Source organism: Sorex fumeus, unplaced genomic scaffold (assembly GCF_029834395.1).
Source record: "Sorex fumeus unplaced genomic scaffold, SorFum_2.1 ptg000166l, whole genome shotgun sequence".
Lineage (NCBI taxonomy): Eukaryota > Metazoa > Chordata > Mammalia > Eulipotyphla > Soricidae > Sorex > Sorex fumeus.
In genome coordinates this window covers 3705494-3729467 of record NW_026606223.1, presented here as the reverse complement: position 1 = coordinate 3729467, position 23974 = coordinate 3705494, and the positions used below count along the sequence as shown (strand labels likewise).

General features: G+C 48.9%; 1 protein-coding gene across 3 annotated transcripts in view; it reads left to right on the top strand.

Annotated features, from left to right (window-relative positions):
• The window catches only part of TSHZ2 (teashirt zinc finger homeobox 2), a 514637-nt gene that overhangs the window by 310624 nt on the left and 180039 nt on the right, over positions 1-23974 (top strand). The window lies entirely within an intron of this gene.

Genomic DNA, 23974 nt, shown 5'->3' with positions numbered 1-23974 from the left:
GCTCTTCGTTCAACGACTTCCCTCTCCAGGTGCGTTTCTACTCGCATCTACAAGTGGTGCCTGTGCGTGGGCACTGGGTGCTGAACTTGTTAGGGCCCTGTCCCGCTTGCCCTTGTCTTAGCATGGGGCTAGCGTCTGGACGGTCTTCTGGGCACATCCTCTCCATGTCTTCATGGAGATAGAGATAAATCTGGAGCAGTTCCATCTTTTACTCGAAAGTGCTATTGCTTGTTGCTTAGTTGAGATACCTCCAATAGTTCCTCCCACAGCCAGGGGTGTGCACCCAAGTCCCTTGGCTAAGATGGGGCTGCAGGATTATGACCACCCAGTTCTAGGAGGACGCAAAGAAGTCCGAGTGGTCTGACAGCTCTTATTCACGAGGACTGGTTCTTCTCTCCCACCAATTCTCACTCTCCAAATGGACCCACTCTAAAATTTTTTAATGGCGTGCTTCCTTTGTAAGTTTCAGAACAAGGTCTGGGGTTGTGTCTTCTCTGAAGTCCTGAGATTGACGTCTCATCTAGGAATCTGAGATTTGCTCTCATGCTGAGCCAGCCCACCTCCTGGTCCAAGGGAAAGATCCAATGTCAGCGCCTATTAGAGGACAAGTGTGATCATGCAGTTGAGTTGCTGCAAGTTTTATTATTCAAAGACAGCAATCTCTCCTAGAGCATTGTCCCCCAGCAAGCAATATGCCTGCGGTTTTCAATATTTAAGAATTAAGCTCCTTCCAATTAAGCACCGCGTTATCTCCCACACTCATCAGCGCTGTAAGACGGATGGACGTGCTGTGGGAAACAGCAGGACCTCGGGCCGAGGCTGCGGCTCCCAAGGCCGCTCCTCCCTCCCACCCCCTTTATCTTTCTCTGAAAACACAGGCTCTGAAATATCTCTGCCCCTTATCATAACTGGGGTTTGTTCTGTTCTTTCTTGGTCTGAGGTCAAAGCCATCTTTCTAGAGATTCCTTTATGTTCTTGGGCCAAGGTTAAGCTTACAGTGATACCAGCCCAGAAATGCAGTTCCTATCTCTTCTCTGTTCAAGGCAGTTGAATGTTTTGCCGTCACTCAAGTTTCCAAATAGCAGGCTTTGGCTTTTTTCCCCCAGCAAAGGAACGGAGATCAAACCAAGTTTGGGAATCTCTGCAGATTCTCACCCCTACATGGACTTCAGACCCTGATGGTTATAGAGATGAAAGAAAGCGTGAAGACAAAGCTGGTTTACTCCAGTAACTTCAGGATTTTTCAGTCCCAAGCAATGTATCCCGTACAATTCTAAGACAGAGAAATTTATTTGCGTGTTGACATTAACACACTGTCCCCGTAACACCCTGTCCCGTGACCCCTAAGAACCATTTGCATCATCCTCTCTCATCTGTTTTAATCACCTCCCACTACTTCTGAATTCCCATAGGATTTAAGAAAGAACTAGAGGAATGAAATAAATCCACTGCCATAAGAGAGTCTTGAATTCGGAAACTAAAGGATTGGCTGGAGTCCTGATGGGATTTTAAATCCATCATCCACAGTATTTATTGGGTCAATTATTGCCCAGGGGAAACCTTTTACTTCGTTTGGATCTAGGTTCCATATTTAGTGGTGTGACCTGAGCACATACTAAGCCCCAGTTCACTACCAAATGTGGACGGGACTGGTATCAATGGCCTTGGGCTTTTGGAAGGATTAAATGTTCTCATTCGAACCCCTGCAGGCTAACGACCCCAAATAAGGAGTCTGTAATTATCATGCTGATTCTTTGAACATCCCTGATCCTTGGATCATTCACCGTAGAATTTCATGGCCTCTTTTCTCTATCAAAGGATGGGTGATGAAATTACATAAAACGTGGAAGTCAACCAACTCCAACTGTGGGGGGTCCCTCCCAGACAAGCAAGAGGACCAAAATAAAAAGTGAAGCCAAGGAGCTGCTTAGAAGGGGTCCAGGCTGCTCTCTAGTCATGAACCATGATCACATCCACACATGATCCTCTTCCAGGGACACGTGTCCCTCACACCACACAGCCCCAATGGGCAGCTTCCGCTTTCCTTCCCTGTGAGAACTGCCTTCTCCACAGGGAGACAGACATCATTTCAAGGGACTGCCTGTGAGGGTCTAAAGAAAAGGCAAGTCTCTGATAGAAGAGAGGGCTTAGCTAGTTGGGGCTCCAGAAAATAAAACTAGAGTAGAGTGGAAAGAACTTGTTGGGAGCACTGAGCAGAGAGCTGAGAACAGACACATGTGCCAGCTGCCCAAAGTGGATGCCCTTGAGTCTTGCAGCTCAGGGTGCTGGCATCTGCCCCCCTACTTTGAAAGACTTACTGGGGTGTCTGGGCTGGAGCGATAGCTCAGTGGGTAGGGCGTTTGACTTGCACGCGGCTGACCCAGGTGACCTGGGTTCGATTCCTCCACCCCTCTCGGAGAGCCCAGCAAGCTACCGAGTGTATCTCGCCCACATGGCAAAGCCTGGAAAGCTCCCTGTGATGTATTTGATATGCCAAACAGAGTAACAACAAGTCTCACAATGGAGATGTTACTGGACCCGCTTGAGCAAATCGATGAACAATGGGAGGACAGTGTTACTGGGGGTGTCCAGGGTGAGGATGATGTCGACAGCTTAAAGGCTCGAACATCTCTCTTTTTCAAAAGATAAATGGGGGGGGACTGGAGCAATAGCACAGTGGGTAGGGTGTTTGCCTTGCACACGGCCGACCTGGTTTGATTCCTATAGGGTCCCCTGAGCACTGCCAGGGGTAATTCCTAAGTGCAGAGCCAGGAGTAACCCTCATGCATCGCAGGGTGTAACCTAAAAAGAAAAAAACAAAACAAAACAAAACAAAAGATAAATAGGGCCAGAGAGATAGTAAGGAGGTAAGGCACACAGCAACCTGGGTTCAATCCCCAGCATTGCATGTTCCCCCCAGCACTGCTAAAGATAACTCCAGAGCACAGAGCCAAGAATATCCCCTGAACACTCCCAAGTATGACCGATAAACTGAAAACAAATAAATAAACGACCTGGTGAGGCCCTTAATGAGGATTGATCTCAGAGTCCTTCCTTGCAACACAACTAATGACGGTCCCACAGTGACGAATAGAGCAGCCCTGCGCCTCCATACCTGTGGACTATCCTAGCTGACTGACTGTGCGTCAGCTCCAGAGACAGAGCCTGGCCCTCATCTGGCTTCTGGACAAAGCCCCCACCACAGAGACAATGTGGGGGCTAAGTCTGTTCTCTCAAAGACAGATGCTGTGCCTTGTCTGATGACCAAGCTGGAGTGCATGGACACAATTTAGATGAGTCACGTTGACAAGGACAAGTGAGAAAGGAGAAAGCTGATCAGGTCATGAATCTGATCCTTGATCCTCCCAAGATCCACATCTGCCCATCGTATTGACTCCCCAGTTCACCCCAAGGTGAACTCCAGAGCCACTGCAAAGAAATCCCTCCTAACAACGAAAATAACTCACATAAATATTAAGGTTTGGATTCCCTTTCTGGAAGCCACCTTTCATCATGAAATAGGTGAATGAATGTGCACACACACACACACACACACAATTGTGTGACTTATAAGAAGGAGACAATTTTAACTCTTTATCTCATGCATCTTGGCTTTATTTCTTATGTCATGTGTTGAATGTCAACATCCCAGGTGACCTTGTGTTCTAAGTTCTTCCCCCACATTGTTCTCTGCCCCACCTCAAGTTTGCTCCCCAAACTCTTCCTCCTTAGCATCAACTTGGCTTTCCTGGACAGGCTCCAAAAGCATGACTCATCAAATTGTGAGCCCTCAACCCCCACATGTGTCTTGACCCCACATCCCTGTTGGCAGGTAAACGGTCAACATCTAAGTCTTTCACGGGAGGACTACAAGTTTGTACAAGGATCATTCATCTTGCGCCATAATCCCCAGATTCAGAGACCACTGCCAAACTGTACAGTCTCCCAGAGGGGGACCTGGGGCCGAACTGAATCAAACACTTCATCTGAGAAAGTGAAATAAAATGAAAAGTGAAGCTGGATTTATCTTCCCTCCTTGTTGCTCTCCTGCTCGCCTTCCTTTCTTCCCTCCTCTCCCCTTTCCTCCCATCCCTTCTTCTTCCTCTCTTCCCTTCCTCTCTCCTTCCCTCCTTCCTTCCCCAGTTCACTCCCCTAATTCCCTGTCAGGAAGGCAGCACTTGGCTGCTCTCACCCCTTCACACCAACACCTGCCGAAGAGACTTGCAATGAAGCATTTATTCTCTGCAGGTTTCAAGGAGTGTGTGTGTGTGTGTGTGTGCGCGCATCTGTGTGTCTGTGTCTGTGTGTCTGTGTGTTTATATGTGTGTCTGTGTGTCTGTGACTGTGTGTCTGTATATCTGTGTGTCTGTGTGTCTGTGTGTGTTTATATGTGTGTGTCTGTGTCTGTGTGTCTGTGTCTGTGTGTGAAGTGCAAGCCCTCCCCCATACCCCAACCCTCACTTACCTGTTTTAGGAGTTGCCCACAAATGTGTACATTTTAGTCAATTCTGCGACATGGTTTCATGATGATCATTAGGAGATGGCAGGGGAATGTGGTAGCAGATGTCAAACCTCAAGGCATCCTCAAGAGGACATCCCGTCAGTGCCGACTCTGCATTCAGTGCCTGCCTTTGCAGGTCATGGGCATCTTCCAATGGCTCAGGACACCTTGCTCTCATCCACTTCCTTTGTCATTCACCCCTCTGAGTGGCAGGGACACAAACTTCTTGAGAAAGGCAGCTTCTGATGTTCCCCCGAGGAAGATTTTCTTGACATGGGACCTGAAATGCTTATGTACATTCTTCTGCTTCTCTTTCTTTCTCCTTTGAAGGAGGATTTTTGAGCTCGCTAGGTAAGAGGCAAGAGGTTATTTTCCTCCTCTTCATTGCTTTTTGGTTGCCTGCCCGGGTCGCTCGGATTTGGGTGAGTGAATGGAATCAATCTGATTGGCCCCACACATGACTCTTTGTGATTGAGTGGTCCAGAGTTCTTATTTCCGGTCCCCTCGGAGATGTCTGCTGAGCCCAGAGAACTCTGGGGCCAGTGCCCTCCGAGAGAAGGTCGGCCAGCAAAGAGGGAAGGATGAAGGCATTTGTTCCCGGTCGGTCTCCAGGGCAGATGTCCTGTGTTTGTTCTTGTGAATTAAATAACTCCAATGGTAGGAGGAACTACAGATGGTGGTTTCTAAAAGAAAAAAAGAGATCTATAGCAGAGGCAGGGTGATGGAGCAGAAAGCAAACACAGTTTGAAACCACAGTGCCTGGGACCCAGGGGACACCATCGTCCCCTCTGGCTCATTTCCCTTAACTTTGGAGCAAATGTCAAAACTTTTTTTTCTGTTTTTTTTTTAATTTATTTTTTTTATTGTGGATGGAGCAATAACACAACAGGTAGGGCTCTTGCCTTGCACACAGCCGACCCAGGCTGACCCCAGTTTGATTCCTCTGTCCCTCTCGGAGAGCCTGGCAACCTACCAAGGGTATCGCACCCACACGGCAAAGCCTGGCAAGCTAACCGTGACGTATTCGATATGCCAAACATAGTAACAAGTCTCATAATGGAGACATTACTGGTGCCCGCTCGAGCAAACCGATAAACAATGGGAGGACAGTGCTACGGTGCAGTGCTATTTTTTATTGAATCACTGTGAATTGCAGAGTTACAAAGTTGTTCATGATTGGGCTTCAGTCATACAATGTTCCAACATCCGTCCCTTTCCCAGTGCACATTTCCCATCACCAATGACCCCGCTTTCCCTCCCACCCATCCCCTCACCACCACCATCCCACCTGCCTCTGTGACATACACTCTTCTCTCCTTCACTCTCTCCCTCACACACACACACACACACACACACATACACATTCTCTCTTTCATGCTCTCTTTCACTCACTCACTCTCTTTCTCTCTTACCTTTTGGGCGTTTTGCGCAAATGTCAAAACTGACCCACCCTGGTGGTGGCCTTTAGGAAAATTTAAGTCTGCTGCTGATGTTCTCGAGGATTTCCAAGAAATTCTCAATCAAGAATGGTGTCTTCCCATCTCCCATGTCAAACTGTGCCATGATTATTTGCACACAATGAGCGTCTCAACCCAAGGTCCCAAAAACCAGGGAAGACTGGCACAGTTGAGGCTTTTCAGCCTTGGCAAACAGCTACCGTCAAGTCTGTGCAATGGGGGTAGGGAGGATGGGTGTCCCTTCTCTTTGCATCGTTACTTAGGTGCTTGGCAACTTTCTTCCATCATCCCTAAAAGCACACAGCCACCTTCAACTGCAACTTTCAGGGTTCCCTCCACACACACACACACACACACACAACAACAACAACAACAAGAAAAAGAAGTCTTTTAATAGGAGAAAATTCACTTTTGAGGTGGTGCCACTTGCAGGAAGAAAAGTGTATGTTTTAAAAGGACCATCTCAGGACTGGAGTGATAGTACAACAGGTAGGGCATTTGCCTTGCATGCAGCCAACCCAGGTTCGATCCCCGGCATCCCCTATGGTCCCCCAAGCACTGTCAAGAGTAAATCTTGAGTGCATGAGCCAGGAGTAACTCCTGAGCATTGCTGGGTGTGACCCAAAAAATAAAATAAAAATAAAAATAAATTAAAAACATAAATAAAAGAACAATCTCAAATGGTCCGCCTCACCCCGCCCCACCCCTTCCCACCCCCAGCAAGATAGGACCATCTTCCACTCAGCCCCGGGAGGTGAGAATGTCATGACATTTCTATCAGTTTTGAGGACTTTCTTTGAGAAGGCAAAGGATGGGCACAGGGGACGGGAGTGGAACCCCAGGTAGGCAGCGGGGTGTGTGCTTCTTTATAACTTGTGTTGCCATCACAGGCTGGAAGCAGGCTGGAGCCTGTTTATAAAGGATTTGTCCTGAGCTGATGTTGGTTCATTCTCTTTCTCAGCCCAGAGATTTTTGTTCACTGTGTGATGGGAATAAGGAATAAAAAGGGTCATCCCTGCCTCTTGCACCACTGGCAAACATTTCGCAGAATCTCAGGGCTAGGGTCAGAGGTGAGCACCCGGAGATGTTTCCCTGCACTATGGGTTAACCTGGGATTGGCAGAGGGTGGGCAAATGGTGTGGGAGTTTCTGGGCAAAGGGAGAGCCTGGTGAGAACTCTCTGCTAATCCAGGCAGACCTGAGGAGCCCACGTGGGTTCCAAACCCTAGGAGAGAACCATGAACAACTCAGTCTGTGATGAAGGCCAAAGTGAAGCAGGATTCTTTGTATATTAATACATCCCTCTGTGGGGGCTGGAGCGATAGTACAGTGGGTAGGGTACTTGCCTTACGTGCGGCCAACCTGGGTTTGATTCCCAGCATCTCAAATGGTCCCCCGAGCACCGCCAGGAGTAATTCCTGGGTACAGAGCCAGGAGTAACCCCTGTGCATCGCCGGGTGTGACCCAAAATCAACAACAAAAAAAAAGCCCTCTGAGGCAAACATGGGAGTGAAAAGAAACAGCCTTTGGAACCTGACATTGCTAAGAAGATTGTCTTTCCAACAGGAATAGGGTGTCCTTGGCATAATGAGTGGAAATGGGGGGGTCCTTGAGCTTGCCTTGCCCTCACCATGGATCCAGCCGCAGGATTCATCCCAGGCCCTCTGACAAGCTTCCGGTCTCAATGAAGGAATCGGGGAGCTGATCCCTTCCAGAGCCCGGTCACCCTTGGGCCCCAGTGAGCCATGGACAGATAGGAGAGATGGGCTTTGGTGAAGTCAAGTCACAAATACTCATTTCCATAACATTTAAGTGAACCTGTAAAAATCCACCTCTTGCTGGGCAAGCATCCCATCTCATTACTCAAAAAAGCAAAGAGATAGTGTGAAAGAACCTGCCACATTCACCCCACTCATGGGGAAACTGGAGTCCCCATGGGAGCGTTCCTCAGTGGCTGCTCTCAGTGGTCAGCCTTGGAGGACTTTCTCGCTGCAAACTCCATCCCCCTCCTCCATGTGGACCTTAAAACGTCACGGTCTGCCAGCACAGAGCTGCCTTTCCATGAGGCAAGATTCACAGCAGAGCTTCCCGTTGCTTCTTTTTTTTTAATTTTTTTAAATTTTATAAGATGATTCACAACATTTGATTACAGTTACTATTCAAACACCAATCCCACCACCATGACACCTTCCCACCACCAAACTTGGGAAGTTTCCATCCCAAGCCCCAATTCCTGCCCCAAAGCACAACTGAAATAATATATTTTGTATTGTCTGTTATGGAAAACCACTGAAAATGCTACAAAAAAGTATCCATAGAGGAGACCTGTGGAGATTGTTCTATTTTGGCAGGCGCCATTAAGATAGTCTTTAGGATATCACTAACATGTTGTTAAAGGTTGAGTGATGTGAGCTTTTGTATATATACCTGAAACTATGTATGTATGCATATATATATATTTCCCTCTATGATTTGTTGCCTACTATTTGAACCCCATCAAGTGTGGTGTGGTACTTATGGAGAAAGGGTAGGGTGTGTCTTATGATGTGTCGTACGGTCGTGAATGTGGCCACACAGTCCAGGAATACATTCACTTGTACGTAAGGCTCGGCCCAAACGTGTGTGGAATGGACTTGAGCGTGGCGTCCCTTTGCTTCTTACATATAGAGGCAGAAGCCCTGCTCCCAGAATGCTTAAAACATGCAGTGGAAGACAATTCCCAGCTCAGACCCCCACCGAGATCAAGGGCTCCCCTATGCCAGCTGAGCAGTCTTCTTTGTATCTCTAGTGACCTCTGCACTATGAAGAAATCTGTCTTGTTGAGACTTAATTGCTTAATTAGAGAATCTGTTTTACAGCAGACAAATATCTCCTTGAAAACTCATCTTTTAATTTTATAAAAAGCCTTCATTTGATTTCAGGCAAAATTGGAAACAGTTCTGGTTTGGTGTTTTTGTTCATTTTTTTTTCTTTGCATCTACAACAGTGAACGTAGGTAACAGTCTAAATAAGTGCTGAGTCCACTGCATTTTTCTCTGAGGACGGAATGGGTTCTTGGCCAGCTCTTAAGGGCTAGTTTTCTAGCAACTGAAGTTTGCTGAGTTGAGCTGCGCTCAAACTTCCCTCCCTCCGTGGAACCCAGCCATCTCCGGGAGTGTCTCAGATACTGTTTCTGAGCCCCTTCTGGCTAAGTTGCCATAACCAGAGGCTATACCATGGGCCCCAAGGAAAGGCATCAAGACTAGAACCAAGCTACGCCTCAGTTCCTCAGCTTCCCAGGCAGTAAAATGGGGTGTGGGGGTGGATATGATCCTACTTGATTGGGTGGCACCCACTTTTCCTAAGTTCAGCTTTGAAACAACTTCAACAAAGACCTCCCAAGTAGTAAGCACTCAACGAATATTTACTGTGGCTATTTTTCTGCATCTGCAGAATTTCTTCTCTCTCCTACCCCGTGGACATGCTTCTGTCACTTCCCAAGATGGAGTCATACAATCATTTTTGCTTAAGTATTAACTCTCCGCCCACCTCCAGATTACAATAAAAGCTACATGGTCTATTTTTTATTTTAAAATTGTATTTACAAAATTATTGATAGCTGAGTTTTAGACATAAAATGATCGCGCACCAAAATCATCACCAGTGTCAAGCTTCCCTCCAGTGTTGCCAAACTCCCTCCCCCACACCTTGACAAGCACATTATTAAGTTTGGTGGCTGTAGTTTGGGTCTCATGTTTTCAGTGTTGTTGAGTCTGAGGGTTCAGATATGCAGCTATACCGCTCCGCTACATTGCCAATATACCCCAGGCCCTTGACCTCTGATCCTCCATTACTTCCCTTCCTCATCTTCTTCCTACCCACCCCCTTGATTTCTTTCCGTCTCTATCCTTCTCCTCGCTCTACTCTGGTGACAAGAGTGATCTAGGCATCACCCTTTACGACACTGCATTCCCTCATCCAATTACTCTAGCACAGATAAGTGAGATCCTCCAGTGATTTCTTTTTTCTTCTTCTGACTTACTTCACTCAACAAACATGGTCTTTAGTCAGGCTTTCGGCTCAAGCAGCACCGTCTGGGAGTATATCATAGAGCAAATAAATTAACGGTGACTGTTAGCACTCCAGAATATGATATTGTCATATAACCTGATGCTCCCTATAGCACACAGAAGCTTCAGAGCATCGAACCACTCCTCCAGCCCACTCCGTTGCTAGCCTCTCTTCTCACCATCTCGTAGAACCCCTGAAAAAGCAAATAACAACACAAAACTTCCCTCTTAATCAAATTCTTTGCCACTAAATAAAAATCAGCCCTCCACTGACTTAACATCACAAAGATCTATTAATGAACCTTCTAAAATGCTGCAAACAACCCCCAGACCAGCTTCCTTTCTGCCCCCATCAATCTGGGCAGGAAAAGGGGTACTTTGGAGCTCTGCAAGTTGGGCTCTCCCCGTGAGAAGGACACCATCTGTTCCAGCTAGAAATAACCACATAGTTTGTTTTCTCCTGCTGCTGGTATGGTGGCCACTCAGCGTGCGGGGACAGGCAGTCCCCGTACGGGTCAGACTAAGCTACCACACAGAATACTCTCCTTCCCTGGGCAACTGTGAGTTCGCTTCCTTCCTGCATCCCTCGTCCCAGCTCTGGTTTTGGATGGACCATGGGGCATTCCTGGGCGAGTTCGCCTTAAATACGTTTTCATCTCAAAAGCCATCTTCTCACTGACCAACAGACAAAACAAAGTGTTTGGGGCTCAGCAGTAGAGTGAAGGCTTTGCATAGATGAACCCCTGGGTTTGAATCCCGACACTGGGGGTGGAGTGGGGCGGGGGGTTGCTTGGCTGTAAGCAACCAGAGGACCAGCCTGGTGGTCTTGAACCGGAGGCTGTTTCTTTTCACCCAAGATCAACAGTCACTCTCGAGGTTCCAACATTCTCCATCAGGGTCCCTCTAGTTCTCTTGGTGTCCCCTGTCACACTGTCAGAGACACAACCATCTTCTAATCAGGCCTGGGGAAGGGTCACCCTCAGGCCCAACTGATCTCTCTTTTTGTTTTGGAGGGGGTGGGGTGGTAGGTGAGTTGGGGATCACACCCAGTGGTGCCCAAGGCTTACATCTGGGTCTGAGCTCAAGGGTTCCTTCTGGTAGTGCTCAGGGCATTATTTGCATTCCCGGTTGGAGGGGAAGGAGGGAAGCAAACAGGAAACACTGCTGGCAAGGCAAGTGCTTTACCCATGTACTATCTCTCCAGCCCCTATCCATTCTTCACATCACCCAAGCAACCGCTTTCCTGGACCACCCTTGCTCCCAAGTGTCTACTGGCATCTCATTTGCCCGACAGGGACCCCCAACCACACCAACATAAAAGTGAGACCAAGACACTGGCTTTTTGCTCTCCCAACCCCCACAGAAAAGGCAGCGAGAGCACAGGAGTGGGAGAAGCCAGGAAGGGAGAGGGGGCGTGGAAACGACCCGAATCAGCATCGATAGGTTAGGCCACCACCGCCGAGAAAGAGGGGGCTGAGATTTATGGATTGGAAGCGGCTGAATCTTGCAGCTGAATCTCTCTGCTTATCAACAACACAATGCCAAGAGTCTGCACGCAACCTGGGGGAGGGGAAAAAAAATCAGTTAAATATTTAGATGATTTGCCGACGTGGGAAACTTGCCGTTGGCAGCGAAGATTTATTAGGCAGACTACAAAACAAGATGTCATTAAACAGTTTGAAAGCATGCCCTCGTAATTAAGGAAGGAGAAGCTTTCTAATTTGGGTAATGAAAGCCGCGGCTCCGATGAGCTCCGGCTTCAGTGCAATCTGTGGTGGGCCTACTGTGTGCCACTGCAGAGATAACAACCCCCCCCCCCCCCAGAGCAGAGCAGAGAGATGGACACGGGCCAGGCTGACTGCTCACAATCTCCCTCGTGGATTAAACACCGGAGCTGTGTCGAGCCCTGTGCCGTGTCTCCGATATAACCATGATTTTGCCTCACAATAAATAGTTTTCAGCTACCGTCCACCAGGGCTGAAGGTTGAAAGACCTTTGTTTTTTTTGGAGGGCTGACTCTTTTTATTTTAATTTTTTAATGAATCGCTGTGAGATACTTACAGACTTACAAACTTTGAATCACACAATGATAGAGTACTCATCCTTCCACAGTGCCCATTCTCCACCACTGATGTTCCCAGTGTCCCTCCTGCCACCCCCACTCCATCCCTCCACCGCCCCCCCCACCTCTGTGGCAGGCACATTCCCTTTTACTCTCTCTCTCCTTTTGGGTGTTATGGTTTGCAATACAGGTAGTAAGTGGCCAACATGTTTGGTCTTTAGTCTACTTTCAGCATGCAACTCCCATCCCAAGGGAGCCCTCCAAGTATCATTCACTTAGTGGTCCCTTCTCCATCCCAGCTGCCTTTTCCCCCAGCATGTGAGGCTGGCTTCCAAGCTGTGGAGCAATCCTCCTGGCCCTTATCTCTATCATCCTTGGGTGTTAGTCTCCCATTCTATTACTCTATATTCCACAAATGAGTACAGTCATTCTATGTCTGTCCCTCTCTCTCTGACTCGTTTCACTTAGCATGATACTCTCCATGTTGATTCACTTATATGCAAATTTCACAATTTCATCTGTTCTAACAGCTACATTTTAAAAAAAAGGAAAAAAGGAAAACCTTTGGTCTGCCCTGGTTCTAACTACTGGTTCGTGGGTGCCAATCCACAGGTGTAAAACGTTGGAGGTCACTGCACAAAACCTGGGGTCCAGGCATTGCTGCCTTCAACTGAGACTCAGAGGGACCATCGCTACAAGTTTTCCTGTGTGGGGCTAAGAGTTTCCCTGGGCCCAGGACTTTCAGGGTGAAACCAGAGCAGGCTAAACCTTCTCAGAGAGAAAGCGAGATTGATGGATTCCTGCAGGTAAAATAATGAACTCGTGATTCCTCCATTCTGGCTAACACTCCCTATCTCCAGATACCCCCAACCCCATCCTCCACCCACAGGCCATAGTCTGGTCCTGCAAAAGCTCTTCTGGAGGGGAAGGTACTTGCCTTGCCAGCTGCCAAGCCCAATTTGATACCCAGCATGGTCCAAGAGTGTTTACTGAGTATAAAGCCAGAATTAAGCCCTAAGCACCATCAGTTGTGGGCCCACCCCCACCCTCAAAAGGGAAAAAAAAAACCAAACTTTTTCTTGAACTTAGAACTCTAGACACTTCCTCCCTGCCAGGTCCTTCCTCTTCCTCCTTGTGCTCTGAGTGGAATCTCCCTCTCCCTTTCTCCTTCCCCTGCAGCCCGAGGCTCTGTTTGTCCTGCCCCTCTGCTCTGTTTGCCTTGTGCACCCCCCCAACCATGAGCCCCTTCACCTGGGTTACTGGTGGAGCTCATGGAAGCTGGAACGGTTTCAAACAGCCCCGCCAGGAGCAGCCCAGGAGGGAGGAAAAGACGTTTGTTTTAATTGAGTGCCTCTTAGCTCTCATACGATGCCTAAATATTAAACAGAGGGCTCAGAGCCTCCTGCATATATTCCCACCTAGGGAACTATCCTGCGCTGAAATACAGACCATGTCCAGTTCCCAGCTCCCCAGACTGCCTGAGGGGTCTAGATCTGCCTCTAACACGCCCGCTGCAAGTGTGCTGTCAAAATCATCCACTACTGTTTTAGGGCCTGCACCCGCCATGAGCAGGCAGAGTAAAGAAATCTAACCACGGGGACTACAGTCACTGGGGCACATGCCTAGCCTTTGGGTTCGAGCCTCTGCACCCCATAATCCCCCAATACCACCAGGTGCTCCCCCCACACCGCTACCTCCAGCACCAACAGACCCTGGCATTCAACTCCAGCCTGGCTGATGGAGAATCTGGTGGAGACCATCCCCCACCCCGCCCGGGCATCCTGAGCACCCCTTGGAAGCCCCTCCCTCCCAAAAGAGATCTTACTAGCACGTCCCCCTTATCTCTCTGCCTGTGTTCTTCCCCTATTGGGGAAGCTTGGGGACGTTTGAGGTTCTGGGGAGGTTTGGGGAGTACAGTGCCCCCAAACCACATCAAGTATATTGTTCAGATGTTCAAAATATCTGCAGCTGCAGTGACTGCAAGGGGTGAGGTGGGGTTCAATGGGGCGGGGTGTCCATTTAGACAGTTCCAGGGCTCCCCCAGGAAGGGTCAGCTCATGCGCTCGGGCCTTTGGCTTTGACTGCAGAAGTTGGGTTCAGGGGAAATGTTGATCTCCATCTCGTTCTTCAGCAGATTCACACCCGCTCTGTGCCTGGGTGACACCAGTGACCTGGGGGGTAATTCCGTGGTGTTGAAAGCTGGTGTCAACTGCTAAGTGGGGGGTGTAGTTCTTCTCAGCAGAGCTGTGTGTGTGTGCACGCCTGTATATTGGTGTGTGTGTGTATGTGTATGTGTGTGTGTGTCCATTTGCCACCAGAAAACCAGCTGAGGACTCGGAGAAATTGATGTTGTACCAGCAAAAGGCCAACAACACTTGGGAATGATCCGTGTCGAAAGCACGCCGAGCTACCCTGGGTCACTAGGGGAGGCCTTATTTTTTTGTGTTAATGTATAGAACTTACCAGTTTGAAAAATATGTATTTTGCCTGGAGGGCAGTTAGAAAATGCTTTATTGTGCCAGCATCCCCGGATCATTTATATATTTTTTTCTGCCCACATATTTTATTCATAATGTCTATTTTATTCCCCTTTATTTTGTCGAGCCCATGTTGAGCATTACGGTCTCACTCTCAGAACACAGCCTCTAAGCAGAGCAAACCTCTGGGACTGGGCTGAACTTCAAGAGCAGTGTTGGGGCCAGGTTAAGGCCAGCCACACATGCTAGGGGAAAAGGGAGCTCAGATAGAGAAGGGAGCACCAGATAAAGGGTATTGGGAGGATCCTCCCAGGATGGGAGAAGCATGCTGAAAGTAGACTATGGACCAAACATGATTGCCACTCAATGCCTCTTTTGCAAACCACAACACCCAAAAGGAGAGAGAAAACAAAAGGGAATGCCCTGCCACAGAGGCAGGGTGGGACTGGGGGGATGGGGGGTGGGAGGGATACTGGGATCCGTGGTGGTGGGAAATGGGCACTGGTGGAGGGATAGGTATTTGATCGTTGTATAATTGAAACCCAAGCACGAAAATTTGTAAGTCTACAACTGTACCTCATGGTGTCTCAGTAATAAAATTTTTTTAAAAATCAGGAAAGGTTCCGGGAGATAGAACAGTGACCTAGGTTCGATTCCCAGCACCCCAGTGTCTTCTGAGCACAGTCTCTAGGTGCAGCCCTAAAAACCACCAGCATGGGCCTGGAATTCCCAGCATGGCAGTGTCCAAGTCCATCACATACTCATGTCCTCACACTGACCAACAGTCCTGTTGGCCAAGAATCACTGGTGCAGGACTTGGACCTCCAGATCACCACTTGGTTGAACATTTTTTTTTCTTTTTGGGTCACACCCAGCGATGCACAGGGGTTATTCCTGGCTCTGCGCTCAGGAATTACTCCTGGTGGTGTTGGGGGACCATATGGGATGTTGGGGATTGAACCCTGGTTGGCTGCGTCCAAGGCAAATGCCCTCCCCACTGTACTATCGCTATGGCCCCCCAAATCACCACTTGAAAGTGCTGTCTCCCCCAAAATAAAATTACAAGACATGGGTTTTGGAGGGATTGTTTGTTTGGGGACCACACCCAGGAGTGCTCACACAGTGTGTGTGTGTGTGTGTGTGTGTGTGTGTGTGTGTGTCCACGTGCCGCCGGAAAACCAGCTGAGGACTTGGAGAAATTGATATTGTACCAGCAAAATGCCAACAACACTTGGGAATGATCCATGTCAAAAGCACGCTGAGCTACCCTGGGTCATTAGGGGAGGCCTTATTTAGTAACTAGGGTTACTCGTGGCTCTATACTCAGGAATTACTCCTGCCAGTGCTCGGGAGCCCATAAGTAGTTCCCACGGATCAAATCCAGTCAGCCACATGCAAGGCAAGTGTCCTCCTCTCTCCAGTCCCAGGACCGTGTTTTGCCAACAGCAAGGGACCCCAGATTGAGCTTGGGGTTTTGTTTATTGTTCCTGACGCCCTGTGCTGGGAACCGGATGGGTCAGATTGTCTGTGATCCTTCGAGAAAACGATCTTGGCCACTGTGTTCTTCTTGAGAAGGGGAGAGCCAGGCTCGGTCACCATCAGAGCAGACACAGCAGAGAACCCTCAGTCCGCCTGCCGCAAAACAGCTCACAGAGTCTAAGGCAAATTGTTCCTTCTCCATGAACTCCCGGGTGAGCGTGGGAGCTTCGGGGGAATGACTCTGAATCCCCCAAAGCCCGTTGCCCTTTCGCCAGGTTTCCAATGTACGAGGGATTCTGGGCTCCAGATGTGAGACGAGTCATTTTTCTTCCTGCCCTTGACCTCGCTCTCACCTCAGAAAGAGGCGCGCCAAACTCTCTGCAGAAAAAAATAAAATAGAAGGAAGCATTTGTCAAAGAGGAAGGAGAAGGAGGGAAGGGAAAGGAAAATAAATGGAAGGAGGATGGCTGGAAGGAGGAGGGGGGGAAACTGTTGCATGCTAGAAAAATGTTGAGGCAGTAACTGGCTGTTCATAAAGTGATGACATACTTTTTCAATGTTTCGTGGTTGTAATTGGGGGGGGGGGGCTACACCTGGTTATGCTCTGGGGTTACTCCTGGCTCTGCACTCGGGAATTACTCCTGGCGGTGCTCAGAGATGCCGAGATACCTGGCTAGGCTGCATGCAAGGCAAACACTCTACCCGCTGTACTTTAGCCCTGACGTGACTTTCTAATAGAAAGAAAAGTATTCGATTCTCTGGTACAACTCCAGCACTGAGTCTTTCTCGTACATTGCATGGACATTGAGAAATGGACATCAGGATGTTCAGCAGGAACCTCAAGTCCTAAGCCCGACTCCCTGAAAAATGAGTTCTGCCTACCAGGTGAGGGAGCTGAGAAGCCACGCCTTGTCCAGTCGAGCCCCTGATGAGACAACGGCTCTGACCCAGCCCCGTCCAGTATCCTCAGGAACCCACTCACTTCAGTTGGATACAGTTACCCTCTCCACGGCAAGGTCAGCCACATACCTCAGTTGGATCTCAGTGTGTTAGCATCCCGGTTGGGCAAGAGAAGGGGGACCACATCACGTGGTCACTCTCCAGGAGCTTGTGATGCTTCCTGGAGCGTGTCTTGTGAGGCACCAGTTCCAAACTTTAGGGAATGAGAGTGGGAGAATTCGCAGCCAAATGTGTTTGAGAAATGGTATTGACTCCCGTTTCCTGGTTGGCCATGCCCCCAAAGGTGTGAGCCAACCCATAGCTCAGACAGCTCCTGAAATATCGCAAACACAGCTTCCCCAGTGGTATTTGTCCACAGAATGCTGTTCCCTGCCTGCTATCTTTAAAGTAAGTGCATTGGTTTATGGAATATCACGGTCACGGTCCTCCCGTTGTTCACCGATTTGCTCGAGTGGGCCCAGTAACGTCTCCATCGTGAGACTTTGTTGTTACTGTGTTTGGCATATCGAATACGTCATGGGGAGCTTGCCAGGCTCTGCCATGCGGGCGAGATACTCTCAGTAGCTAGCCGGGCTCTCCGAGAGGGGTGGAGGAATCGAACTCGGGTCGGCCGTGTTGGCTGCATGCAAGACAAACGCTCTACCCACTGTGCTATAACTCCAGCCCTTATGGAATATAAAATAACATAATATGAGACTGATACCCAAGGACAGAAGAGTCAAGGGTCAGAAAGATTGTTCCATGGTTGGAACCTGCCTCATGAGCTGGGAGAGAAGGCAGAAATCACTAAGTCAATGATGGCTGGAGGAATCATTTGGGATGGGAGATGTGGCTGGAGCGATAGCATAGCGGGTAGGGCGTTCGCCTTACACGCGGCCAACATGGCCGACCCGAGTTCGATTCCTCCGCCCCTCTCGGAGAGCCTGGCAAGCTACCGAGAGTATTCGATATGCCAGACACAGTAACAACAAAGTCTCCAATGGAGACGTTACTGGGCCCGCTCGAGCAAATCGACGATCAACGGGAGGGCCTTTACCTTTACCTTTATGTGTGCGGAAAGTAGACAAAGGACCAAACGTGATGGCCTCTCAGTATCTACATTGTGAACCACAATTCCCAAAACTAGAGAGAGAGTATGGGGGAGATTGTTTGCCATAGAGGCAGGGGGAGGGGTGGGATGGTGGCGGCATATTGGTGGTGGAAAATAGGCACTGGTGGAAGGATGGGTTTTTGATCATTGTATGACTGAAACTCAAACATGAAAGCTTTGTAACTGTATTTCACGATGATTAAGTTAAAAAAAAAAAAGTAAGCGCATTGGGTTGCTGGAGCAGGGCAGAGTAGGGGCGCAAAAGGGGCAGGAAGTCCAACAGGCAGAGGTGAAGGGTCGCAACCCTTTGGTGGTAGGTGTGCTGTGACACCTTTCTTTGGGAGAAGTGTGAAAAAAGCACTCCTGACCTACCCAATCTTGAAATTGTCCTCAACAAAAAAAAAATGTTTTCAATACTATAGAACCTAAGAAAAAGAATCAAAATTAAAATATGCTTTGAAACAAACAGGAAGCTCAAGGGACAGGTGCTCCAAACCTAAACGTAACTTCTTCTGCACATCAGCTAGACGTCCTTTTCCTTTCATCAGGAGAGAAGTAAAGTCACAGGAGCCCTCTGGCCTGCGGGGGACACAGAGCGACTTAGAACCCCGTGACAGGAGCGAAGGCACTCATCTCTTTCGGCTTCAACCCGCTGCCCGAGAGCAGGGGTCTCTGCTGGCTAGTTGTACAGCTGTGGTGCCATGTTTTGATAAAGGGGTGTGTGTGTGTGTGTGTGTGTGTGTGTGTGTGTGTGTGTGTGTGTGTTCAGTGACTCAGTACAGTGACTTCTTTTACTGCACCATTTCCGGGCAGCAGACAGCAGGCACAAGGTAGCTGGACGTAGCTAGATCCCAAGATGGAAATCCAAGTCCTGGCCACCTTCATCAGAGGCTCAGGTGGGGAAAGAGCCACTTCCAAGCTCCCTCTAGCTGTTGGCAGAATTTATTTTTGTGCGGCTCCAGGATTTAGGACTGCTGTTCTTTGGAATTGTTGACTGCTGTTTATGTTTAACTCTCAGAAGCCACCCAGAGTTTCTCGATAGGTGGAATTCCCCAGCTGGACCACTTCCTGCCTCAAGTCACACCTTGGCAAAGCATCGAGGCAAAGATGGAAGTCACAGACCCAGACATCATAATCCTGAAAGTGACATCCCAGCCCCTTGGCCACAGTCTATTGGTTAAAATCAAAGTTGTCCCCACATCATGGGCACCACCAAAGGGCCCAGCCCGCAGGAGGCAGGCCTGGATCCTGGGATCATGTTAGAAATCTGTCTGCCGTGATGTGCATGATTTCTTTCTGCTGCAAATGATATACCGGTACAGAGCGACCCGGTCTGGTGGAACCTGGTGTTGAGATACAGATCATTGGAAGTGCCGTAAAGCAAGATGTACCCTGCCACACACTAAGTGTGAGTGTTCTAGCGCACAGCAGAATTGCATTGCACAGGTGTAAACTGGAAAAAAAAAAAAGAAGCAGCTCATAAGAGAAAAATTTCCCACCGTCAAAATTAACATTAAAAATCCCCTAAGCCCTGTCGAAAGTTCAGTGTACTTACTCTGTATATAATTGTGCCCCGAATTCCTTTGAGCTGTAATTTCTATGCATCTTAGGTTGGGTGTTTTTGTGTGTGTGTGTGTGTGTTCTTTTCTTTTTTTTTAATATTTCAGCCAAAGTGATGGAAGTGCTTTGCTCAGAATCTGGGCGTTTAAAGCAGGCTGCCTCAAAACAGATGCCCAGGCATGAAGAGGCTGCAGGAAGTGGGGGAAGGGAGCATTAGCTTAGAACGCTCCTGTGACCTGCAGATTTACCTCACTCGGTATCATTCAGTAGTTCCAGAAACTTCCGAGCAAGCTGATCGCTCTGTTTTGTCGAGGAGGCCTCAGTGGGATTCTGAACATGAGGTTGTATCTCTAGGCTGGCACGTACCTGGCCTTCACCTTGGCACATTTTGAAAGGGCACCTTCCCCATTCACTGCTCCGAGGTGTTAGAACTGCCTTTCCCAGCATCATCGAGAATTTGGCACGGTATACCTGGCATGTGACATGTGACTATGCTTCCGACGGGTACCCAGCCCTTATCCCTGGGCTTTGGGGGTCAACTTCCTGGGATGAAGTCTACATAATTCATGCTTAATTTATTTTTGGCTTTTTGGTTCACACCTGGCGATGCACAGGGGTTACCCCTGGCTTTGCCCTCAGGAATTACTCCTGGTGGTACTCAGGGGACCATATGGGATTCTGGGAATCGAACTCAGGTCAGCTGCGTGCAAGGCAAACACCCTACTTGATGTGCTATCACTCCAGTCCCAATCCATGCTTAATTTTTGAAAACGCCTTATTCCCTGGGCTGGAGCGATAGCACCACGGTAGGGCATTTGCCTTGCACGCAGCCAGCCCGGCTGAGCCGGGTTTGATTCCTCCGCCCCTCTCGGAGAGTTCGGCAAGCTACCGAGAGTATCTCGCCCACACAGCAAAGCCTGGAACGCTCCCCGTGACGTATTCGATATGCCAAACCCAGTAACAATAAGTCTCAAAATGAAGATGTTACTGGGCCCGCTCGAGCAAATCGATGAACAACGGGAGGACAGTGCTACAGTGTTTATTCCCTGATTACAGTTTAGGTCACATGTCTACAATCATGCTCTCATTTGTGGTTTGAATGAACCCAGTTCCACATTTCACCATCATCAAAGTGCCCTAGGGCTTCTACCACTGTCCTTATGTCACCTCCAGTACCCCTCCCCTTCTCCTTCCCACCTCCCCTTGCCTAGTCACCTCGGTTTTGTCATCCAAGGCCAAGTCCTCACTCAATGCTCTCTAGCTCCAGGCTTGATTGAAATGCATCTCAAACAGCATCTGACCAGGAACTGACATGGGGCCGGCTGGAGATAAGCCTCCAGTAAGGAAAAACAGTAGATTTGGGGGGAAGTGATTAATAAATATCCCGAGGATGTAAGAGAGGCAGGGAAAGGCATCAACGCATCAACGATGCTGGACGCATGGTCCCCAACACAGTCACCCATGACATTTTTAGTGATACACGAGACAGGACCAGCAGAAAGGGAAGGTGCACGCGGCTGAGCTAGGGTCGATCCTTGGCATCCCCGAAGGCCCCCCAAGCTTGCCAGGAGTGATCCCTAAATGCAGAGAGTAATCCCTGAGCACTGTTGGGTGTGTGACCCCCAAATCAAAATCACCAGGAAATACGCATCCCTTAAACCTGGTGGATCCCTTTGAGTCTCTGTCACTCAGTTCACTTCTGGCTATTGAACTTCTTTTTTTCCTTTTGGTTTGGGGGCCACACCTGGTGGTGCTCGGGGCTTATTGCTTGTTGTGTCCAGGGATCAAACCTGTATCAGCCACATGCAAGGTAAACACCCAACCCACTGTCCTATGGCTTCCCCACCAACATTTATTTTATTTTATTTTATTTTATTTTGCTTTTTGGGTCACACCCAGCAATGCACAGGGGTTACTCCTGGTCCATGCACTCAGGAATTACTCCTGGCAGTACTCGGGGGACCATATGGGATGCTGGGAATCGAACCTAGGTCAGCTGTGTGCAAGGCAAACGCCCTACCTGCTGTGCTATTGCTCCAGCCCCCAACATTTTTTTTAAATATTATTTTTCCTTCCCTTCCCTTTGTGATGATTTGTAGTGTGCTAAGGTCACACAATTAAGGCACGAGGCGCACACGGGCAGTGCCAGGGATCACACTCATAGCCTCCTGGTACACAAAACGGGCACTCTGTCACCACTGGGCCCATCCCACACCCTCTGTTGGCACTGCTGACTTTTATGAACATCACCCCTGCCAAGACGCTGCAGAAAGCGGACTGTCGCGATAGTCCTTCCCAGAAGACAGGCAGCAGGACTTCGGAGTTCCAGGAGGCAGGCTCGTTTGTGAGAAAACTGCACAGATCAAAGCGAAGTGTGTGTGGGGTGGGGCGGGGGGGAGGCGGACGTGGGGCCATCGCTCCATCTCTGCGAAGGAATTCAAATATGGGGTCTGTGCCAAGCACCTCCCGGCACCGTGGAATGAGCCGCACCTGGTCCCACCCAGGAGCCCAACTGTTCCGAGTTCTTAAGGGCCTGCAGGTGGCAAAGTCTGTTTCTATCCACCCCCAAGCCCCAGGTTTCTAAGTAGGAAAATATTATTTTACTGCGAGAAAACAAGAGCATGGATTTTTATGGGGGTTTGACCACGTTGACTCAGTGGAGATTTTTGGATGAGATGATGTTCATTCTAGAAGGCTGTCACGCCCCTCCGGGCAGGGGGAGGAGGAGGGGAGATTGGATTTCCATTCTTTTTTCCAGGAAGGACTGTCTCTCAGTTAACGCTCACTACCGTTCTCCCATCTGGTTGTAAGTGAAATACAGATTTGGAATATCATTTTTATCTGCACATATTTAAAATGCAATGTCCAAATATTATGCTGTTTGAAAAGAGACACCTGTCCAAAAAATTCCCAGGAAGGTTTTAGAGAGTGCACTTAAGCTCCGACGTAGACACAAGTAAAGCTCATTTTTCATTTAGTGGAACCCTTCAAGATGAGCCGGGCCCTGGAATCCAGGCTGAGCGCATTGCAAACGCCAAGTCCGCCTGATGGGTCTGACGTGGCCGCTTCCACGTAAATGCCTCGTCCACGTAACTGAAGCTTCTCCCCTTGCCTGGTGAATCATTTATTTATCCTAACCATTCTGCGGAGGTATATTCTGAAAGTGCATTACACACTTCCCTACCTCCTTAAATAGAAGATGAGAAACATAATTTAATCTTGCCTTCCTGACTCGGGGTCACAGTCATGAATACCAACTACAGGGCTGGGGGGTGGGGGGTTCTGAATGCAAATAAAACCCGGCCTCTGAGCCCCGAGAGTATAGAGGTGCTTTCAAGCTTTGTTTTCTGGGGACAGGGTTATCCAGCAATGGGGGGGTTGTGGCTGTCAGATTTCCCTCTTCTGTCTTGGTATTCCCATGATGCCTATGTATTCTTTTTTCTTTCTTTTCTTTTTTCACTTTTTGGGTCACACCTGATGTTCAAGCATTAGTCCTGGCTCTGCACTAAGGAGTTACTCCTGGAGGAGCTTGGGGGACCCTATGGGATACTGGAGATCGAACCTGGATTGATTGTGTACAAGGAAAACGCCCTCCCCTCTGTATTAGTGCTCCAGCCCCATGCCTAGGCATTCTCTAGTTCCCTATCATCTATCTCTGTCTCTTCTAGGCCTGAGGTGGGGAGCGGAGGGGGGGGGGAGGCGGCTTAAAGTCAAGAGAGCACCTTCATCAGAGGACCAAACATCCTTGACCAGTCCCCGTAAGATCACTTCCGTTCTCTTTAACTCATTCTTTGTCCCTGGTTCCTGCGACCAACTTACTCAACCCTTCATGGCCTCTTTGCCACCACCTCCAAGTGAGGGATCAAACCTCCGTACTGGACAATTTCCAAAATCGGTTCCCCTTTACACTGTGTTGTGCCATTTTGTGCTCGACATGACATGATCAGACCAGCTCCATGGTTTGCAAAGCTAGAGGCGGTGGTTCCAGAGTGAGGGCTACCATCTGCCTGGTAGAAGCAGACCCTGCACCCTTGGTGAGTCATCAGTTCTCCAAAACATCCCCCCAGAAGGAGACAGTCAGTGAAGGGCCTGCCCAGGAATGGAAATATCCTGTTGCTTTTGTGGTTCTCTATTGTTAATGACTGGCTTGATGGCACGGCGGTAGGGCGTTTGCCTTATGTGCAGCCGGCTGGCAGAGCTGGGTTCAATTCCTCCACCCCTCTTGGAGAGCCCGGCAAGCTACCGAGACTATCTCGCCCACACGGCAAAGCCTGGCAAGCTACCCGTGACGTATTCGATACGCCAAACACAGTAACAACAAGTCTCACAATGGAGATGTT